At 45.2% G+C, this 23,243-nt stretch overlaps 1 protein-coding gene across 2 annotated transcripts in view; it reads left to right on the top strand.

Annotated features, from left to right (window-relative positions):
- Nucleotides 1–15,118: 15,118 nt before the first annotated feature.
- Nucleotides 15,119–23,243, top strand: part of LOC141165353 (beta-1,3-galactosyltransferase 2-like) — a 223,095-nt gene continuing 214,970 nt past the window's right edge. For both annotated transcript variants that reach the window (XR_012251148.1, XM_073650948.1), the window contains exon 1: nt 15,119–15,284. The gene's annotated coding sequence lies outside the window, so the exon portion shown is untranslated. The remainder of the gene's footprint in view (nt 15,285–23,243) is intronic.

Genomic DNA, 23,243 nt, shown 5'->3' with positions numbered 1-23,243 from the left:
GGACTCCACCAAGATGGTGAGCGGCGATGACGCCATAATTAGCGTCACCATCCCGCTTCTCTGTCTTCTGAAACGCTCTCTGCTCACAATCAAAGAGGATGCATTGCAGGCGAAGCACGATGAGATGAAGCAAGGAACCATACAGGGTGATTACACACAGCCAAGCCTCATCTCATTACAACAAATGGATTGGGTGACAATGAGGAAGAGGAGGAGGAGGAAGGACAGGAGCTAGTTTCATGCACTATAGACGGTATTACCTGCACAGCTGTCATACCGTCTGTTCAGCGTGGATGGCCAGAGGACAGAGAGGAGGAGGAGGAGAACATGGTCAGTCATCCTCTTGGTGAGGACATGGAAGTCTTGCCTGTTAGTAGTCTGGCACGCATGGCTGAGTTTATGTTACGCTGCCTTTCCCATAACCCTCGCGTTCTCAAAATTTTGAGTGACAGTCATTACTGGTTGGTGATACTTCTAGACCCACGCTTCAAGGAGAACTTTATATCTCTTATTCCTGAGGCGGACAGTTCTACAAAAATGGGGCAGTACCAGAAGGCCCTTGTTGCGGAACTATTAAAAAAATTCCCATCTGAAAACGCTGGCGGCAGAGGGCACACTTCGTTGGACAACTAAGGAGTACAGGCGGGAGAGACACAACTTCAATCCAGCAGAGGCAAGGGAACACTGTCAAAGTTCTGGGAGAGTTTTCTCAGACCCTCCCACCCTCCCATCGCACAGGTCCTGAGGTGCAGGGTACTCTCACAAGTAGTGCAAAGTTTGGGAAGATGCTGAGGGAGTACCTTGCCGACCGTATCAACATCCACGTGCCTTATAATTATTGGGTATCCAAGCTGGATACGTGGAATGAACTGGCTCTCTATGCCTTGGAGGTTCTGGCCTGCCCTGCCGCCAGCGTTTTATCAGAGCGGGTTTTTAGTGCCGCTGGTGGAATTATAACTGATAAGCACATCCGCCTGTCAACTGAAAATGCTGACAGGCTGACTCTTATAAAAATGAACAAGGGCTGGATTGGGCCAGACTTCTCAACACCACTGAATGATAGCAGCGTAACATAAACTCAAATCCAGTGTTTTTTCTTGGGAGGTGTATTCCCATGCACCTTTTCACACCCAACACATGGGTATACGCTTCCTGATTTTATCTATTTGCTCTTGTCCTCCTCCTTCTCCTTATCCTCCACCACCATATCACCAGGGTGACCATGGTCCGTGATGCAACACCCACATAATTTTTTATACAGTATGTTCATGTATACCCCCCAGGGGTAAATGTTTGTCTTAGTATGCACTTAGTGCATGGGCATTACAAGTATAGGAGGCCTGCTCCTTTCTAATGGGAACATTTTTTTATGAGGCCCTCCTCCACGTCTCTTCCAAGGGTCATTGAAGTGCCTCCAAATTTTTGGCAGCCCTTGCATTCACTGCATAGGCCAACACTGTGGGAGACTCTCTCCATTCTAATGTGAATTTGTCGTCACTGTGGCCCTGCTCTGTGTGTCTTTAAATTCTTAGTGGGTTTTTCCTAAAATTGGTCAGCCGTTGGACTCACTGCATACCCTATAACTGTATAGCAGACCCTCTCCTTTCTAATGGGAACATGTCATACCTTGTTACTGTGGCCCTGCTCTATGTGTCTTTAAATTCTTAGTGGGGTTTTTCCTAAAATTGGTCAGCTGTTGGACTCACTGCATACCCTATAACTGTTTAGCAGACCCTCTCCTTTCTAATGGGAACATGTCGTACATTGTTACTGTGGCCCTGCTCTATGTGTCTTTAAATTCTTAGTGGGGTTTTTCCCAAATTTTGGCAGCCCTTGTAGTCACAGCATGGGCATTAACACTATAGGAGACCCGCTCCTTTATAATGGGAACATTTTTTTTACTGAGACCCTCTTCTATGTCTCTTCAAAGGGGTATTGGGTTGCGTCCCAATTTTTGGCAGCCCTTGCAGTCACTGGATACGCCTTAACAGTATAGGAGACCCACTTGTTAATAAAGGGAACAACAAAGCATAGCTGGCTGATGGCTCTCTAAAAATAGCTAGGGCCGACTGCTGGCCTTTTAAGAATAGTAAGGGCCATCTGATGTTCCTATAAAAATAGGCTTTATGACTTTCAGAGTCCCTCCATCATAAATAAAAAGGATGTGTCTGATGATGTGTCACACACCACATTGCCAGATAAGGTTGTAAAATGTTAAAATGACATTTCCCGATGAATGCATTTGTCTTAAAATATAACGTAAAAAAAACAAAACAATAGGATCTTTCTTTAGTATAAAAAACAGCGTCACCAATTTAACCTCAATGTAATCACATTGTTCATCTCATGCACCTCCTCCTCCATCTCTGAAATGACCACATCAGTCACAAGCTGACAGCACTGCAGCACTGCATTGGCCAAGCGGCAACAGGCTGTGCTGAAGATAACATGCTTAATGCTTAATTGACAAACTGCCTAGCGCTGCAGAGTTGTTGAAAGCTGTAACACAGCAGCCTGATCTGTGGCTCTCACTGCTGAACATACAGCCAGGCATGGTCGTGTGTGACAATGGGCGGAACCTGGTGACGGAGAAATGACAGCCGGGGTAGATACAGTTTCCCTCTATGCAAGTCCTTTCACCGAGCTAAGGAATATGGCTGTGGTGAAATACAACTCCCACTGAGAAGCTGTTTCAGATTGAAAAACATTGTGCCCACCAGAGGATTTGATTCTGAGGACTAACCTTTCTCACCCGCTCAAGAGCCCCATAGCAGCTGCAAACTTAGCGCTATCATGAACTCTCCTGAGGTAGAAGCCAAGGCACACCTGAGGATTAGAGATGAGCGTTGTTCTACTCGAACTGTTCGCCAATCTCAAATTCGAGCTGTTTTGGGCGGTGTTCGAGCCGGTCGGCGAACACGAACAATTTGAGAAAAATTCGGCTGTTCGAGGTTATGTTCGATAACTGTTCGTGCACCAAAATCATAACTGGATTTTTTCTCAGTAATGATGAAAATTAATGTTAATACGCAGTTTGAGTGTACAGCGGGGCGGGGGGAGGGGCAGGGGATGGATCTCTGCAGGAACAATGAAGATCTCCATTTTTTTTTCTCTTTCCCGCATTTGCAGTGGGGAGGTGCAATCTGTCAGCCTATCAGCAGCGCACACACGGAGCGAAGTGCTTTTTTTCACACAAGCAAGGGCATGTGTGATTGGCAGTGTATGTCACATGTCCTTGCCCTATAAGACCAAGCCATTTTCCCCGTCGCCACCATTTTCTCACTGCTGCAGCTGCGTGTTAGACGGCACCGCTGTTGCTGTGTGCGCTATACCTTGTTAATTTCAAGCCAATTTTCGCACAAATATACAGATAGCTTGGGAGTAGGGAATAGTTGTGATTGCAGTCCTTTTAAGGACTAGGTTACAGCATTTCCTACGACTTTTATCAGGCAGGTCTGTGCTCTTAAATAGATAGATTGTGGGAGTAAAGACTAATTGTAATTGGAGTCCTTTTCAGGACTAGGTTACATCAGTTCCTATCAGTTTTTGCCAGGCAGGTCTGTGCCAGTGCTGTGCAAGTTTTTTTCACAGCATTTTGCTGAATCTAGCAAAGCTAATCCTTTTTGGCCTATTGCAGAGTGTGTTAGTCAGTGGAGTAGCCTATCTGTGTTGCAAGATATACCACCTGTGTATAGAATACCAATTTTTTTACTGCACCTAGTGAAGTAAAATCTTTTGGGCATAGCATCATTCTATTAGTCCATCTATACTGACCTCCATCAGGTTGCAAACTGAATATAATTTTTTTCTGCATCTAGCTCTGAAAAAATATTTGGGCTTCTAGCAGTGTGTGGGACTTGGTCTACTAGTCCATCTATACTGACCTCCATCAGGTTGCAAATTAAAAATAATTTTTTTCTTCATTTAGCTCTGAAAAAATATTTGGGCTTCTAGCAGTGTGTGGGACTTGTTCTATTAGTCCTTCTATACTGACCTCCAGCAGGTTGCAAATTGAATATAATTTTTTTCTGCATCTAGCTCTGAAAAAATATTTGGGCTTCTAGCGGTGTGTGGGACTTGGTCTATTAGTCCATCTATACTGACCTCCATCAGGTTGCAAATTAAAAATAATTTTTTTCTGCATCTAGCTCTGAAAAAATATTTGGGCTTCTAGCAGTGTGTGGGACTTGGTCTATTAGTCCATCTATACTGACCTCCATCAGGTTGCAAATTAAAAATAATTTTTTTCTTCATTTAGCTCTGAAAAAATATTTGGGCTTCTAGCAGTGTGTGGGACTTGTTCTATTAGTCCTTCTATACTGACCTCCAGCAGGTTGCAAATTGAATATAATTTTTTTCTGCATCTAGCTCTGAAAAAATATTTGGGCTTCTAGCGGTGTGTGGGACTTGGTCTATTAGTCCATCTATACTGACCTCCATCAGGTTGCAAATTAAAAATAATTTTTTTCTGCATCTAGCTCTGAAAAAATATTTGGGCTTCTAGCGGTGTGTGGGACTTGGTCTATTAGTCCATCTATACTGACCTCCATCAGGTTGCAAATTAAAAATAATTTTTTTCTGCATCTAGCTCTGAAAAAATATTTGGGCTTCTAGCAGTGTGTGGGACTTGGTCTATTAGTCCATCTATACTGACCTCCATCAGGTTGCAAATTGAATAAAAAAATTTTCTGCATCTAGCTCTGAAAAAATATTTGGGCTTCTAGCGGTGTGTGGGACTTGGTCTATTAGTCCATCTATACTGACCTCCATCAGGTTGCAAATTAAAAATAATTTTTTTCTGCATCTAACCCAGCCAATAGTTTTGGCCTAATACCACAGTTTGGCCACTCAGCTCTGCTCGGTTACCATCCATTGTTTTTTTGTGCAAACAACTCCAGAGTTGTGAATTAGTTAACCACCAAAATGAGTGGAAAAAGGCCTGCTGCTGGTGGAAAGGGGAATAGGCGTGTTGGGAAGGGGAAAAAAGGTTGTGTCCGTGGGGTAGGTGCAGAAGAAAGACCATCTTCCAGCCAAACTAAAATGTCTACTTCTTTTAGCGGACAATGTGATAAGATCCCTTTCTTACGGCCACGCCAATCGCTACAAATTCCAGATGAGGCACAAAAACAGCAGGTGCTTCAACGGATATCAAGTGCTCCTTTAAGTGGGCTCTCCTCCACATCAACTTCAACATCACAAATACTCCAGTCCTCAAAGGTGTCACCCAAATCGCACTTGCTTCCTCACAGCTCCCAAATCTCCAGCTGCCCGTCTGAGTATGAGGTAGAACAGATGGTTGAGTCTGCAGAGCTGTTTACTCATACTATAGCCTGGGAATCAGAGGTCGACTCCAGCGCTTCTGTGAATCCAGACGAGGAAATGATCTGCACTGATGCCCAGAATCTTTATGAGTCGGATCCAGGACCAGACGCAGAAGGTTCTGACCATAATGTAGACCCTCATTCCCAAACTGTAACTCCTGTTGGTGGAGACAATGAGGAAGACGATGATAAGACTCAAATACCTGATTGGAGCGACAACTTTAGTTTTTTGTCAGGGCAGGAACAGGTTGGCTCTGAGGACGACGGGTGTGATAACGCATAGGGTGATGATGATGAGGTCGGAGATCCCACTTACTGTCAACCCACAGTCAGCCAAGAGATGAGGTCAGCAGAGGAGGTGGAGGAAGATGCTAGTGACGACGAGGTCAGGTTGCGCCTTCCTGGACAGAGACGTAGTACTGGAAGCACGTCAACAACTGCATCCTCAAACACAACTCTGCCTCTCACCACAAGTCGTGGTGGCTCTTCAGGTCGCATGGGTGCTAAGCCTTGCATAGCCTGGGCATTTTTTCAGATCGATAAAGATGACCCAACTCGTGTTATCTGTAACATTTGTCAGCAAAAGCTAAGTAGAGGCCAAAAAATACATAGTTTGAGTACTTCATGCATGAACCGGCACATGGACATGAAGCATAAGTTGCAGTGGGAAGCTCAGTGTGCTACAATGCGGTCTAGCCGGCCGGGCCAACCACCGTCTGCCATATCTTGTGCATCCGCGGCCTCTTCATCCTCTGTGACTGGGGGGACAGCAGTCACACCTGTTTTGGGGCGCAGACCTGCCACCTCTTTACCCGCAACAGCCAGCGTGATTGGCAGGTCATCATTTTCTTTGGAGGTGGTAACACCAGCTGGTCTTGAGCGCTGTCCGACATCGATAGCACCACCTTTGGATCAAGGCAACCTAACATGTCCGCCTGCATCTTCCTCACAGACCGGCAATTTGCCGGGGACACCCTTATCAACCCCGTCTAAGCACAATAGCCAGCCCTCGGTCCCTCAGATGTGGACAAGTAAAAGACCATTTCCTCCTAGCCATGAGAAAGCTAAGAGGTTGAATTTCACCATCTGCAAGCTCTTGGCTACAGAAATGCTGCCTTTCCGCCTGGTGGACACAGAAGATTTTCGAGACCTTATGTCCGTCGCAGTGCCCCAGTACCAAATGCCCAGTCGGCACTACTTCTCAAAGAAAGGTGTGCCTGCGCTCCACCAGCATGTCGCACACAACATCACCGCTTCTTTGAGAAACTCTGTGTGTGACAGGGTGCATTTCACCACAGACACTTGGACGAGTAGGCATGGACAGGGGCGTTACATGTCACTGACTGGGCACTGGGTAACTATGGTGACAGCAGGACAAGGGGCTGCTGTCCAAGTCTTGCCGTCCCCACGAGTTGTGCGTCAATCCTCTTTATGTCATTTTTCCTCCACTGCTTCTGCCTCCTCAACCTCCTCTCGGTCTTCCACCTGCACCCAAAGCCTGTCTGGTCATGCCACAAGCTTTCTAACTGCGCAGAAGGGATCCTGCACACCTCCTTACTATGCTGGCAGTAGGGCTCAACGTCATCAGGCGGTTTTTACATTGAAATGTCTGGGAAATGTGAGTCACACAGCTGAGGAGTTGTGGTCAGCTCTGGAGAACCAATTTCATGAATGGTTGTCTCCACTGGACCTGAAACCAGGGAAGGCCGTGTGCGACAATGCTGCAAACCTGGGTGCGGCCCTTCGCCGGGGCAATGTCACACACGTGCCTTGTATGGCTCACGTGTTGAACCTGGTTGTCCAGAAATTTTTAGCCCACTATCCCAGACTAGATGGCCTTCTGCAGAGGGCACGGTCGCTGTGTGCTCACTTCCGCCGTTCGCATCCCGCAGCTCAGCGACTTACATCTCTACAGAAGTCGTTGGGCCTGCCACTTCACCGGCTAAAATGCGATGTGCCTACCCGGTGGAATTCAACTCTGCACATGTTGCAGCGACTGTGGCAGCGCCGACAAGCCCTGGTGCAATACGTTCTGACGTATAGCCTGGGCCAACGAGATTCAGAGGTGGGGCAAATCACGCTGGAGGAGTGGTCTCAGATCAGGGACCTATGCACCCTTCTGCACAGTTTTGAAATGGCGACGAAGATGTTTAGTGCTGACGATGCCATTATCAGCATGACTATTCCGGTGATTTACATGCTGGAGCACATGTTAAACAGATTTCGGAGTCAGGTGGTGGCACAAGAGGAGGTGGAGGAAGTAGAGGAGGAGGAGTTGTATGCGGAAGGGCTAACATCTGCAAGGTCCAGACGGTCGGCAGCACCAAGGCGGCAGGCATGTGAGGGTGGGGGAGATGATTTTACCAGGGCGCATGGTAGCAGCCAAACTAGTGAGGAAGGTGCAGGAGCCCAGGAAGAAGTGGAGGACGAACTGATGGAAGACTCATCAGATGAGGGAGACGTTGATCACATTTCTGTTGTGCGAGGTTGGGGGGAGAGGACAGAAGAAGGAAGCATGATTGCTACCTCGCCACCAACACAACAGGGACTTGGTGCTCCTGGATGCGCAACACACATGAGTGCCTTCTTGCTGCACTACCTGCAACATGACCCTCGAATTGTGAGAATTAGAAATAATCCTGACTACTGGGTTGCCACACTGTTAGATCCCCGGTACAAAAGTAAATTTGCAGAAATTATTCCTGCCATAGAAAGGGATGCACGCATGCAGGAGTATCTGCAGAGACTGTTGCAGAATCTTACATGTGCTTTTCCACAAAATACCAGTGGTGCACGTAGTGAATCTCACAGTTCCAACTAGCCAACCGTGGGACCGTCAAGTGTTCAGCACTCAAACCGTAACAGAACCACAGTATCTGCTGGTAACATCAATTTTGCGGAATCATTTCACCACTTTTTTAGCCCATCCTTTGCAAGGCCACAGGAGACAAGAAGTCTGACACATAGTCAACGCCTAGAGACGATGGTACAGGAGTATCTCCAAGTAAACATTGAAGCCACGACTGTGTCACTGGACCCTTGCTCTTTTTGGGCTTCCAATCTGGATAAATGGCCGGAGCTAGCCACTTACGCCTTGGAGATCTTGTCATGCCCCGCAGCCAGCGTTCTGTCTGAACGTGTGTTCAGCGCTGCTGGTGGTGTGCTGACAGATAAGCGCACGCGGCTCTCCACTGATAATGTAGACAGACTCACGTTCATAAAGATGAACAAATCATGGATCCGAAACGACTTTTCTACCCCTGTGTCATCCTGGGGAGAGTAAAAGCTTGATGATTGGTTAAAATCACCCTACCAACCGTTTTAAGCTTTCAAATTACTAATCATGTTTATCTGTATCTTGACTGGAAAATAATTTGGGCTTTGTAGCAGTGTGCAGCACTGATCCTATTAGGCCATCTATAATAAGCTTCACCAGATTTAAAATTAAAAATAATTTTTAGCTGCATCTAGCCCGGAAAATAATTTTGGGGCTCCGAGATGCGCAAGACACATAAGTGCCTTCTTGCTGCACTACCTGCAGCATGACCCTCATATTGTCAGAATTCGAAGTAATCATGACTACTGGGTTGCCACACTCTTAGATCCCCCAAACTTTTCGATCAACCTTTTCATTTTAATAAAGACAAAAAAAATGGTCATTTTTGAAATTATAAGCATTAGCAGGTTGTTAGAAACTGAAATCAAACAGTTTTCAACTCAAAACTTTATTCTAGGTGATGTTACATTTTCACATAGGACCCCTTGTTCGAAAGGAGCTTCTGAACTCTCTCGTCCATTGAATTTGTCAGGTTTTGGATGGTTTCTGCTTCAATTGTTTTGCATGAGGACAGAATACCCTCCCAGAGCTGTTGCTTAGATGTGAACTGCCTCCCGCCATCATAGACACTCCTTTTAATGATGCTCCAAAGGTTCTGAATGGGGTAGAGGTCAGGGGAGCATGGGGGTCACACCATAAGTTTGTCCCCTTTTATGCCCATATCAGCCAGAGATGCAGATGTTTTATGTGCAGCATGAGATGGTGCATTATCATGCAGAAAAATGATCTTGCTGTGAAATACACGGTTCTTCTTCTTGAACCATGGCAGGAAGTGCTGTTTGAGAAAATCCACATACATTATGGAGTTCATCTTTAGCGCCTTCAGGGATCCTAAAGGGGCCGACAATCTCTCTCCCCATGATTCCAGCCCAAAACATTACTCCACCTCCTCCTTGTTGGCGCTGTAGCCGTGTTTGCGTGGGGTGTCCATCAACCAGCCATCCTCCACTCCATTCATCTGGACCATCGAGCGCTGCACGGCACTCATCCGTGAACAAAACAGTTTTGAAATCAGTCTTCATGTAATGTTTGGCCCACTGGAGCCGTTTCTGCTTGTGTGAAGTGGATAGAGGAGGTCGACAGGATGGCATATGCACAGCTGCAAACCTCTGAAGGACCCTGCATCTTGTTGTTGGGGGGACGTTGGAGGCACAAGCAGCTTCAAAAACTTGTCTGCTGCTATGACAAGGCTTTTTTGCCGCTGCTGTTTCAACCTGACGTAATTGCCTGTAGGAAAGAGTCCTCAATTTGCCCTTATCAGCACGCACACGTGTGTACTGTGAATCAGCTACATACTTCTTGATTGCCAAGACACTTCATCCTGATCATCGCACAATGTTGATTGTAGTCATGCCTTGACCTAAACACTCCACAATTTGTTGCTTCTCAGCAGCCGACACATCCTTTTTCTTTCCCATTTTGGCAGAAAATGTAGGCTGCTTAATAATGTGAGAGAGCCTTCTTAAGTAGCCTTGCCTTTCATTGGACACACCTGCCAAACTAATTAGCACAGGTGTCTGCAATTGCTTACAGTGATATAAAGAGCCCTGACACACATCACCATCAATGAGTTTAACTGACAAACAAACAAATTCTTCCCTTATCACTCCTAAACACTTTTTGCATAATAATTTGGAACGCGGTGTACATGTGCTTTTCCACAAAACACCAGTGGTTCACGTAGTGAATCTTACAGTTCTAACTTGCCAACCGTGGTCTGTATGGAATTGTTCAATAAAGGGCCCAAAATTAAGATAACATAGATGGGAGAGGTCTCTATGAATAGGAATTCCTAAGTATTTGATACCCTGTGAGGGCCAGGCAAAGGGAAAGTTGGACTGGATGGAATCCTATATGGATTTAGGGAGGGAGACATCGAGGGCCTCAGACTTCGCTGCATTGATTTTAAAATTTTACCATGTAACAAAGTGATCTATTTCAGCCATAACAGCAGGGATGGATATATGTGATTGAGTGATATATACTAGGACATCATCAGCAAATAGAGAGCACTTGTACTCGGTGCCTCCCACCTCAATCCACCTAATATTGGGGTTATGGCGAATTGATGAGAGCAGGTGCTCCGTCACTAGGATGTATAAGAGAGGGGACAGAGGACATCCCTGCCTTGTCCCATTGGTGATTGTGAAAGGTGATGAAAATGTTCTGACGCACCCCCTGGGCCTTGGGACACCCGGAGCCGGACCCTTTTTGGTGGATGCTGGTGGTTGTAGTCTTCGTGGTGGCGATCCGGTTCCGTGGCTCAGGGCGGTCAAACCAGTGGCGGAACTATTTATGTGGTTTTGATGTTTAAATGTCCGACTACGCCACCCGTGGATTGCGGTCAGAGTGAACCGCCGCTACAGGGCAGACCGCTAAGGCTGGTGTTGTGGGTGCAGCAGAGCGTAGCATAACTCCCCACGGGAGGAGTATAGCCTCAGGGCAGTGTATGCGGAGGATGGGGGTGATGGTGCAGGGCAGCAGCAGTAACGACACGGAGTCAGTGATGCAGTTCAGGGCCTTTACTCACAGTTCTTATTATCCAGACCACGTCTGCAGGTAACGGCTGCCCACGTCGTACTGTGCTCACCAGGTGAGGGGCTCAGACAACTCCCAGATAACTTTGGAGCGCTTCACAGGACCCCCTTTGTGTGTCCTTTGTCTGGCCTTTCTTACCAACACTTCTGTCCGGCTGCCTCGGGCCTCCTCTTGGTAAACTTGGCGCCAGTTTCCCTGACCCTATGTGGTGCCTTCCTAGCGGGTGGAGCAAGGGGCTGCGCCACATAAAATGTCAGAGCCTCCGGTTTCTAGCTGAGGGTCGTTTCCTGCCTCCACTAGTTCGGGGACCGGTCTCCCCCTTTGGCCTGACCCCTCCACGCAGGTGGATTCGGGCGTGCGGTGGCGACTCGCCGATCCGCACCCCTGGGATCCCTTCATTCCTCGTTCCTGGAGCCTTCTCCGCTCCTCTTCCTTCCTTCTCCCTCTTGCAGGCCTGGGCCTCTGTTACTAGGCCCGCCTCTGGAGCAGAGCTCATGCAGAGCCCCTGCTCCCTGCCACTTCTGCTCAGAATTCTCTGCACTGAACTAAGATGGTGCCCACCTTTTATACTCCCTTCTCAATGCACCCAGGAACTGCTTCCTCCCTGCTCCTGCACTGCAGGGTTCCCCTTCCTCAGTGTTCCCTCCCCCCACTCCAGCCAGGGACAGGGACTGTCGTGCCCATCTCAGGGGCATATTGGTCGCCCTGCCCCACGGCAATGTGGTGTAATGCATGCAGGTGTCGGGTCCTGATCCACACTCCATCCTTATCTGAGAGTGAGATATCACACCTCTGGGTGAGGTGCAATACGTCTGTAGCAACCGAGCCCTCGGTGCTACAGTTCCATTTATCTTCAGCCTAGGTGACGTATTGTGATACAGGGCCGTGATTTTGGCTATAAAAGGGTCCCCTAGACCCCTACCCCAAGCTTTTTAAGAGAATCATATATGGCGTGCCAGGAGACTCTATGGAATGCTTTCTCAGCATCCAACGAGAGTATCTACTTACAAATTTTTAACTGCATCTAGCCCAGGAAATACTTTGTGCCTAGTAGCAGTGTCTGCTAGTCAGCGGATTATCCCGGCTGTTAAGCAAGCTACACCACCTGTAGTTTGGACACTTAATTTTTTCAAAGGAAATGCTTCGGGACCACGGGATACTTAGTGAAGAGCATCAGGAGGCACCCCAAGGCATAGGGGCTGGGACTGGCACTAGGATGCCTTGCGGTGGACAGCCGAGCTCGATCCTTATAAAAGCTTTTTAACTGCAGCAGCTTTAGTGGACGCTACTGGAGCTGGAATTACGCGGCTGCTGGCATGAGACTTGCCCTCCAATAGATCCTTGTAAATGGATTTAAAGTGTATTCATTCAAATTAGAGGGACAATTTAAATTAAAAAGCTTAGAGCTGCCTCCACCACAGGGGGGCTCTCTCGACCCACCAGCGGACAGGCACCAGTATTGGGAGAGGGGGGCTGGCTGTCAGGGTTCACCGCGGCTCTGGCACAAACCCGGCGACACGGAGGTGGCACGGGCAGGAGCGGACTGGCCGTCTCGGCTTCTCACTTTTTGGATTTTAGAAGGGCATGACATGCCTATATCTGTGTCTCCCCCTCCTTTTACTCCTCCACCTCTTTTCTTTTCGCATGACTATATGTACTTGTCACTTTTCCATGTGTTAGTTGTGTCTTCTGAGCAGTTTGTCAGCTTTTGGACACCTTTGAAGGTGTTTTCTATGTGTTTCTATGTGTTTTTGTTTGCCTGCCATTGGTTTTAACGGTGTTCGAAGGTGTTCGACGAACAGTTCGACGAACAGTTCGGCGAACACACGGGTGTTCGACGAACCGAACCGAACTCGAACACTACGGGGGTGGCTCAACACTACTGAGGATTCTCTGGTGGGACTGGCTAAGAAAAGTGTGTGGGAAGGTTCCCGGACACTCTATTGCTGCTTTTTCACTGAGGAGGAAACACAGGCAAACACGGGGAGAACATACAAAGTCCTGGTAGATGTTTTCCTTGCTGGGATTTGAACCCAGGATCCCAGCGCTGCAAGGCTTCAGTGCTAACCACTGATCCAATGTGCTGCCGTTCACCCTCTAATATCTAACAGGCTGGAGAAACTTGCACCTACTGCCACTCTATCTTCAGCTCCTTTGTGAGAAAATGTATTTGGGCAGCCACTCAGTCTACCAAATAAAATTCTTGAGAAGGAAATTGGGGATGGCTTCGCTATTGGTACTGGGGGCAGTGCTAATACCATGCCGTCGTACCATAGTTTGCTGGAAATATTCCAGGCTGGTAGGAGGCAAGCAAATTCCCACAGAAAAGTACCAGCAGTAATGTTCAGGCCACATTTCAAGTGCAAGCTGCTTTAGAGGACTTCCTGGGAGAAATGACACGCAGGGTAGATACGGTTTCCCTCTATGCCAGTCCTTTCACTGAGCTAAATACCACTCTTAGCAAAAAAAGTTGTGGACTGGCTCCGTACCGTCCCTGGCCACATTCACCTGTCCACGTGTTTGTGGTTAGGCGGTCCTTCCCAGTAAGTGCTCTGGGGAGGGCATGGGTAATGTTGTGGGACCTGTGCTTGTGGAAGGCGGAGGCGATACCGGGAAATATAGTGGCGGCTGGGGACCGAGTATGGACACCCGGCCGCCGCCAGCAGGAGGTTGTGAAAAGCTTCCGCCTCCACGAGCCTAAAAGGCCACATTTCAAGTGCAAGCAGCTGTCAAAAACTTGGCAGTATAGTATTGCAGCCTGTGGGAGGGTGGGTGGCTGGCTGCATACTTGTGCTTGCATTCCAAGGAATGGGGTAGGGACAACTGAATGCTGCAGTGGGACAAGGACGTGGATGGTGATTGCTGCAAGTCTGCAACGACAGGTGCATGGTGGGAGGCATCTTCGCATGCTCCAAGGATCACTTATGATGGGCACACTTTTAGGCAGTGACCTGGGAGTCAGAGATGCTTCCAGAGGTCTTCCCCATGTGGTTCCCATGTCTTTTCAGCACTGTATGCATGTGTCTGATGATGTGTCACACACCACATGGCCAGATAAGATTGTAAAATGTTAAAATGACATTTCCTTGTGAATGCATTTGTCTTGGTTGAAAGCAATTCAAAAGTGCAAAAACGCATCAAAAATGCTACGTGTGAACATAGCCCAAGCTGTGGAAGAGTATTTTTGTTTTTGGTTATTTGTTTTGCCTTATATACAAGTCATTACCCTGGAAAGGATGTTCCTAAACATATTTCCCAGGAAAATCCATTTTGGTTTTGTTTTTGTATGTTTTATTGTGAGTCCGTAAAAGTGGCGTAATACTCCGACAACTTTGTTGACAGCAGTGATCTGGGAGTCAGTAATGCTTCCAGGGGTGTTCCCCATGCTGTTCCCATGTCATTTGAGCACTGTTCCCATCGATTTGGGCAATTTTTAGGCCCTCTGCAGACCGCCGGGGGAAGCCTCCTGAAAAGTGCTCGACTTTGTCATAGACTTACATTGGGCTCGTTACTCGGACCGAGCACTTGAGAATTCCAATTTTCTCGACCCGAGCAACGAGTACCCGAGCATCTTAGTGCTCGCTCATCACTATTGAGCACATGTCACAGTATAGTGGTATTATGCAGAGTGATGTCACATTTCAGAGAAATAAACAGAGTTATGTCACAGTTTAGGGATGATACAAACAGTGATGTCACAGTTTTGGAATACCAAGTATCTTAATATCATAGCTCAAGAATCAGGTATTCATTGAATTTACAGTATGAAAGCACTTTCTGTCTAATATTACACAATGGCCTCCATTTTATGTGCATTTCCTCTCACCTCCCACCCTTCTACTATATAGAGCTATGAGGACAAAGTTCTCCCTATTAAAAAAAACAGCCACAAACTGCAACCAGATTGGGCAAGAAGAAAGAATACGGATATAAGAGAAGGTGCCACTTACAGCAGGTGTTCATATCAATGTGATGTTAGATTTCTGGACCAACCATATACAGAAGAAGTCATCTGTGGACCATATACAGTAACATTGAGCCATATCATATGAGCTACAGAGATAAAATCACACACAGGTTCACCCAAGGTAAGAGAAAAATACAACTATATCACACACAATATTGTATTCTAATCTCAATCTAAGCCTATCATGTGTAATATCTGCCAAGCTGTACATCCAAAAATTACATGTATAATAGTGTCTGATGAGCACAGTGCATCTAATTCTAAGACTTTCATATGTGATGTTGAGAGACTACAGGCTGAATTGGACCTATTGAGTGTTTGTGCATCCACGTGGCAGATTAGGTTCAAGGTGGAGGAATGTTAAGTTATTCATATGGAGACTACTAATGTGTGGGTATCATATGTTCTAGGGGAGAGTAAAACTAGGAGAGTCACTTATAGAGAAGGATCTGGGTGTTCTTGTTGATTATAGACGACATAACAGCACGTGATGGCAATCAGCGGCTTCTTTAGCCAGCAGTATACTGTGTGTATATATATATATATATATATATATATATATATATATATATATATATATATACAGTCATGGCCAAAAGTTTTGAGAATGACACCAAAATTATATTTTCACATGATCTGCTGGCCTCTGGTTTTTATTAGTGTTTGCCTGATGTTTATATCACATACAGAAATATAATTGCAATCAGATTATGAGTACCAATAGGTTATATTGACAGTTAGAATGAGTTAATGCAGCAAGTCAATATTTGCAGTGTTGCCCCTTCTTCTTCAAGACCTCTGTAATTCTCCCTGGCATGCTCTCAATCAACTTTTGGACCAAATCCTGACTGATAGCAGTCCATTCTTGCATAATCAATGCTTGCATTTAGCCACAATTTGTTGGTTTTTGTTTGTCCACCCGTCTCTTGATGATTGACCACAAGTTCTCAATGGGATTAAGATCTGGGGAGTTTCCAGGCCATGGACCCAAAATCTCTATGTTTTGTTCCATGAGCCATTTAGTTATCACCTTTGCTTTATGGCAAGGTGCTCCATCATGCTGGAAAAGGCATTGTTGGGTGCCAAACTGCTCTTGGACGGTTGGGAGAAGTTGCTCTTGGAGGACATTCTGGTACCATTCTTTATTCATGGCTGTGTTTTTAGGCAAGACTGTGAGTGAGCCGATTCCCTTGGCTGAGAAGCAACCCCAAACATGAATGGTTTCAGGATGCTTTACAGTTGGCATGAGACAAGACTGGTGGTAGCGCTCACCTCTTCTTCTCCAAATAAGCTGTTTTACAGATATCCCAAACAATCGAAAAGGGGATTCATCAGAGAAAATGACTTTGCCCCAGTCCTCAGCAGTCCACTCCCTGTACCTTTTGCAGAATATCAGTCGGTCCCTGATGTTTTTTCTGGAGAGAAGTGGCTTCTTTGCTGCCCTCCTTGAAACCAGCCCTTGCTCAAAGAGTCTCCGCCTCACAGTGCGTGCAGAAGCACTCACACCAGCCTGCTGCCATTCCTGAGCAAGCTCGGCACTGCTGGTAGTCCGATCCCGCAGCTGAAACAGTTTTAAGATACGGTCCTGGCACTTGCTGGTCTTTCTTGGGCGCCCTGGAGCCTTTTTGACAACAATGGAAGCTCTCTCCTTGAAGTTCTTGATGATGCGATAGATTGTTGACTGAGGTGCAATCTTTGTAGCTGCGATACTCTTCCCTGTTAGGCCATTTTTGTGCAGTGCAATGATGGCTGCACGTGTTTCTTTAGAGATAACCATGGTTAACTGAAGAGAAACAATGATACCAAGAACCAGCCTCCTTTTAAAGTGTCCAGTGATGTCATTCTTACTTAATCATGACTGATTGATCGCCAGCCCTGTCCTCATCAACGCCCACACCTGTGTTAATGGATCAATCACTAAAACGATGTTAGCTGCTCCTTTTAAGGCAGGACTGCAATGATGTTGAAATGTGTTTTGGGGGTTAAAGTTCATTTTCTGTGCAAATATTGACTTTGCAAGTACAGTAATTGCTGTTAAGCTGATTACTCTTTGACATTCAGGAGTATATGCAAATTGCCATTACAAAAAATGAAGCAGTAAACTTTGGAAAAATTACTATTTGTCTCATTCTCAATACTTTTGGCCATGACTGTATATATATAGTTGAAACCATAAGTTTACATACACTAAATAAAAAAACACATATGTATGTTTTTCTCAATATCTGACATGAAATCAGAATAAACCTTTCCCATTTTAGGTTAATTAGGATTACCATAATGTTTAATATTTGCCAAATGCCAGAATAATGAGAGAGAGGGAATGTTTTAAGGCATTTTTATTACTTACTGCAAAGTCAAAAGTTTACATACATTTCATTAGTATTTGGTACCATTGCCCTTAAACTGAATGACTTGGGTCAAACGTTTGGGATATCCTACCACAAGCTTCTCACAATAGTTGGTTGGAATTTGGGCTCATTCCTCCTGACAAAACTGGTGTAACTGATACAGTATGTAGGTCGCCTTGCTCGCACCTGCCTTTTCAGCTTTGCACATAAATTTTCAATAGAATTGAAATCAGGACTTTGTGATGGCCACTCCAAAACATTGACTTTGTTATCCTTAAGCCACTTTGTTACCATTTTGGCAGTATGCTCAGGTCGTTGTCCATTTGGAAGACCCATTTCCCCACAAGCTTTAACTTCCTTGCTGATGTCTTGAGATGTTGCTTCAGTATTGCAACATAATCTTCTTTTCTCATGATGCCATCTATTTTGTAAAGTGTAGCAGTCCCTCCTGCAGCAAAACAACCCCACAACATGACGCTGCTACCCCCGTGTTTCACAGTTGGGATGGTGTTTTTAAGGCTTCCAAGCTTCTTCCTTTTTCCTCCAAATGTAACAATGGTCATTATGCCCAAAAAGTTCAATTTTAGTTTCATCAGACCACAGGACATGTCTCAAAAAATGAAGGTCTTTGTACCTGTGTGCATTTTCAAACATTAATCTGGCTTTTTTATGTTTCTTTTGGAATAATGTCTTCTTCCTGGCAGAGTGGCCTTTCAGCCCATGTTGATATAGTACTTGTTTCACTGTGGATATTGACACAATCTTCCCAGCTTCCACCATCATCTTCACAAGGTCTTTTGCTTTTGTCCTTGGGTGGATATGTACATGTCGGACCAAAGCACGTTCATCCCTGGGACACTGAACCCGTCTCCTTCCTGAGTGTTATGATGGCTGGCCATTCCCATCTTGTTTGTTATTGCATATAATTGTTTGTACAGATGATTGAGGCACCTTTAGGTATCTTGAAATTGTACCCAAGGATGAGCCAGATATCTTCCTGATATTTTGGATGATTTCTTTAGATTTTCCCATGGTGCTACACAAAAAAGCAGTGTGTTTCAGGTGTGCATTAAAATATATCCACAGTTGTGTCTCTAATTAACTCAGATGTTGCCAAAAAAACAGAAGCTTCCAAACACATGACATCATCATATGGGCAGTCCAGAATTGTTTAAAGGCATAGAAACATTCTCTCTCTCTCTCATTATTCTTGACCTAACGAGAAAGGCTTATTCTGATTTCATGTCAGATATTGAGAAAAACATGCATATGTGTCTTTTTATATAGTGTATGTAAACTTCTGGTTTCAACTGTGTATATATATACTGTATATATATATATATATATATATATATTTATGTATGTATATATATATTTATATATATATATATATATATATACTGTCATTTATTAGAAAAGTAAGAACTCGAGGGACACATACGTAATACTACCATTAAGACTTTACAAAGTGGTAGTGTGACGTCATCTGGAATATGTAGTTCAGTTCTGGGCCCTGGAGCTGGAAAAGGTACAAAGTACAAAGAAGAGCCATAAAACTGAAAGGGGCATGGGGGATCTTTGTTATAAGGAAAGGCTAAAGTATTTAAATGTATTAATTGTTGAGAAGAGATGTCTAAGGGGGGAGATGATTAACTTGTTCAAGTACATAATTGGCATATACAAAAATATGGTCAAACTCTGTTTCATGTAAAAGCCCTTCAAAAGACAAGTGGGCACTCCCTCTGCCTGGAGAAAGAAAGGTTGAATCTCCAGATGAGACAAGGCTTCCTTACCATCTGAACCAGTAGCATAGCTACTGGGGGGGAGCAAAGGGGGCGGTTGCCCAGGGCCCTGCGCTCTCAGGGGCCTACCTGGAGCTACGCTAGTATAACTGTAAGGACAACATCTGCAAGGAGTTTGTATGTTCTCCCCATGTTTACGTGGGTTTCCTCCGGGTTCTCTGGTTTCCTGCCACTCTCCAAAGACTTACTGATAGGGAATTAAGATTGTGAGCCCCGATGGGGACAGTACCCATAATGTCTGTAAAGTGCTGTGGAATTAATGGTGCTATATAAGTGAGTAAAATAAATAAAATAAACTGTATGGACGTGTGCAGCATGCTGATACAGTTACACTCTGGAGCAGAGCAGGGAGACTCTATGTCCCTGCACTGCCAGGCTGCTGCTATTGGGCAATTGAGCAGGAGGGGGCAACCCAGTGCCAGCATCGGTCTCCCTGATGATTGCCGGCACTTCACCAGACATGGCCACCCACGGTGCGCTGTGTGGCTGTGTCTGGTAGTAATGCCACGGCAGGGGCGACACTGCGCCTTTAATTGTGCTTGTGTGTTGCCCCTGCCACGTCATTAGTACCAGACACAGCCGCACAGTGCACTGCGGGCGGTCATGTCTGGTAAAGTGCCGGCAATCAAGCAGCAGCACTGGCGGTCCTGCAGAGATTCTGGGGCCAGGTCTGTGATGGCCAAAAACACACCGGCGGTCCTGCAAAGCTGGATGGGACACAGGCCGGGAGCAGGTAAGTGAGGCTTGTTGCCAGCTTCCCTAATCCCCATATTAAATATATTTCTAATGTATTTGTGTGTGTGTGTGTATGATGTGAATGTCTGTGTATAAATATTTATGTCTATTTTATATGTGTTTTTAAGAATTTATGTTCAAATATGTACAGTATGTATGTATGTATGTGCACGTATCTGTGTATATGTTTGTGTATGCGTGTCTGCGTAATGTATGTGTGCATATCTGTGTTTCGTGTGTGTGTGCATGTCTGCATGTGCGTGAGTGCATGTATGTATGCACGTCTGCGTACCATATGCGTGTCTGCGTACCGTGTGCGTGTCTGCATATGTGAAGGATGAGGTGGCAGGCTGAGCCCGTGTTGTATACCTAGATTTCTCCCCTATATCTGTGCATCATGAATTGTGGTAAGCTTTAAAGGGGCCTACTGAGACTCTTTCGCCCGGGGCCCACGAAAATCTGGAGCCAGCCCGGGCCCTGCCAGTCACCCCAAGTTCAATAATGAGAGAGGGAGCGCGACGCTCCCTCTCCCATCAGTCCCCTCTGTGTCTGACGTCTCTGACTGAGCACAATGACATCACCACTTAGCGCCCGCTTTTCTGAGATATGCGGGAGCTCGGAGAAGAGTGGAGAATGAGGAGGAGAGGTGAGTATTGTATTTATTTTTTATGGGGGTGCATTAAACTATATAGACTGCCTACATGGGTGCATTATACTATATACTCTGCCTATGGGGGTGCATTATACTATATAGAGTCTGCATATGGGGGTGCATTATACTATAGACTCTGCCTATGGGGTGCATTATACTATATAGACTCTGCCTATGCGGGTGCATTGTACTATATAATCTGCCATTGAGGTGCATTATACTATAGACTCTGCCTATGGGGGTGCATTATACTATATAGAGTCTGCATATGGGGGTGCATTATACTATAGACTCTGCCTATGGGGTGCATTATACTATATAGACTCTGCCTATGCGGGTGAATTATACTATATACTCTGCCTATGGGGGTGTATTATATTATAGACTTTGCCTATGGGGGTGCATTATATTATATATACTCTGCCTATGGGGGTGCATCCTACTATAAAGACTGCCTATGGGGGTGCATTATTCTATATACTCTGCCTATGGGGGTGCATCATACTATATAGACTGCCTAAGGGGATGTATTATACTATATACTCTGCCTATGGTGGTGCATTATACTATAGAGGCCTATGAGGTGCATTATACTATATGGAGGCCTATGGTGGTGAATTTTACTATATAGAGTCTGCCTATGGAGGTGCATTATACACTATATAGAGACCTATTGGGATGCATTTTACTGTATAGAGTCTGACTATGGGGAGTGTATTATACTATAGAGGCCCATGGGGAGTGCATTATACTATATTGGGGACTATCTGGTGCATTATACTATATGTAGGCTATTTAGGGTGCCATCATACAGTGTGGGAGATAATGTGAGGTCTTTTTACAGTGTTGGAGACATCAGTTTGGAGGCTACTAAGGGGTCAGTATACTGTGTGGGGGTACTATACAGTGAGGTGGCATTATACTATGCATAGGAGAGAATCATACTGTGTAAAGAGGAGTTGTACATGGGGGAGACTCAGGACATTATTAAATGTTAAGTGGGCACTTATCATTATAGGGGAACTCAGGTTATTGTGACTGTCAAAGGGGCACACAGAGGGCACTAATGCTTTCTAGGGGGCAAAATGTGGGCACTGTTTTCTAGGGCACTTGCACATGGCATTTCTATAGTCTAGAGGTTTGTTTTACCATTTAGAGGGCACACCGTACCACACAGAAGGTGCAGTAATAGGGACATGGCAGCAGCGACTCAGTATTGGGGTATCAGCAGGATGAGGAGTTTGTGCAGGTCGGGAATAGATGTGGTCGGTGCCTGAAATGTAAGGAGTCAAATGTGTATTTGTTGTAATCTCTGGAGACGAGTCCTGGATGGAGAAGTTGTCATGTCGGTCTTGGCCACATGGAAAATACGGGAAAAGTGAACGATTTCATCAGACGTCACCTGTAAGGTACTATATATAACTGTACTGTAATCTCTTTAGTGTTCTGCAGGACTGATATCTACCACTATATGGTTACCATATAGCCGTAATATCAGTGCTGGTCTTTGTATAGACATTATTTTTAGTAACAGCTCTGTCCTCTGTTGAGGTTCTCCTGTGGAGGTTTCACCAATTTAAGATACACCAGGTAACTGCTCTCCTCCAAATTAAAGATGTCCGAGTGCATGCAAAGAAGCTAATTAACCAAATTTGCTAATCTGGTTGAAAAACTTCATTCAGAGACTGAACCACGTAAAATGGCATACTTTATGACGTAGACATGGGGTTATATAGTATTCTACTCATAGGTGGGATTAGTAAAATTCATTGCTCTTTCTGATAACTTGGCACACTGCAATTTGCTCATCCATGTATCTCTTGGCCTCAGTAACGCCTTAGGAATTCTGATGGGAGGGATGAAGTCGTCTCTCAGCGCCATCTTTACCAACTCGACATAAATTTCTCTGTTATCAGCCATGCACATACATACGTCATTCCCAGGAAATCATTTAGTTGTTCATGCCTACAATAAGAACAGAAACTGTTAGTTATATATTCATTAACTATTAGCATAATCCATGTGCATAAACACATTTGCATACATACATACACATAGATTATTCCATCATCTCTATATTAATTCACACTGATTAGGTAATCTATTAAAATAAACTAATTGATTTTCTATAATATATATATTTTACCTTGACAGACCCCCCTAAAATCAATTATTTGCTTTTAATATCCATATGCTAAATATCAAAGGGGGAGAAGGAATTGACCCCATGTTAAGACAATTCCAGAACCCTACGATGTGGCGGGCGCCCCGTCCCTTTTAGACGGACCCACCAACGTTTCCTAAATCTAACTCAAACAAAGACCTACAAGAAAGGGATGGAGACCCTAAAAGATCTAGTGACTGGGTAATCGAGGGCCACCCCTAACACAGAAATATGGATATTAACTTTACAAACTCATTTATATCCGGTAATCTCTCTGTTCTCAGGGAACTGTTTGTTCATAGACCTCTTCATTAGATTCTTCGGACAAGATGCTGACAGGTACTGCTGCATCTACTGTTTTGGCAATTAACCTCTT

The sequence above is a fragment of the Phyllobates terribilis genome, unplaced genomic scaffold (genome assembly GCF_046119375.1).
Source record: "Phyllobates terribilis strain yellow unplaced genomic scaffold, ASM4611937v1 Scaffold_11__3_contigs__length_659146591, whole genome shotgun sequence".
In the NCBI taxonomy this organism is placed as follows: domain Eukaryota; kingdom Metazoa; phylum Chordata; class Amphibia; order Anura; family Dendrobatidae; genus Phyllobates; species Phyllobates terribilis.
The sequence above is the reverse complement of the archived record's forward strand: the minus strand, read 5'-3'. Positions and strand labels throughout refer to the sequence as shown.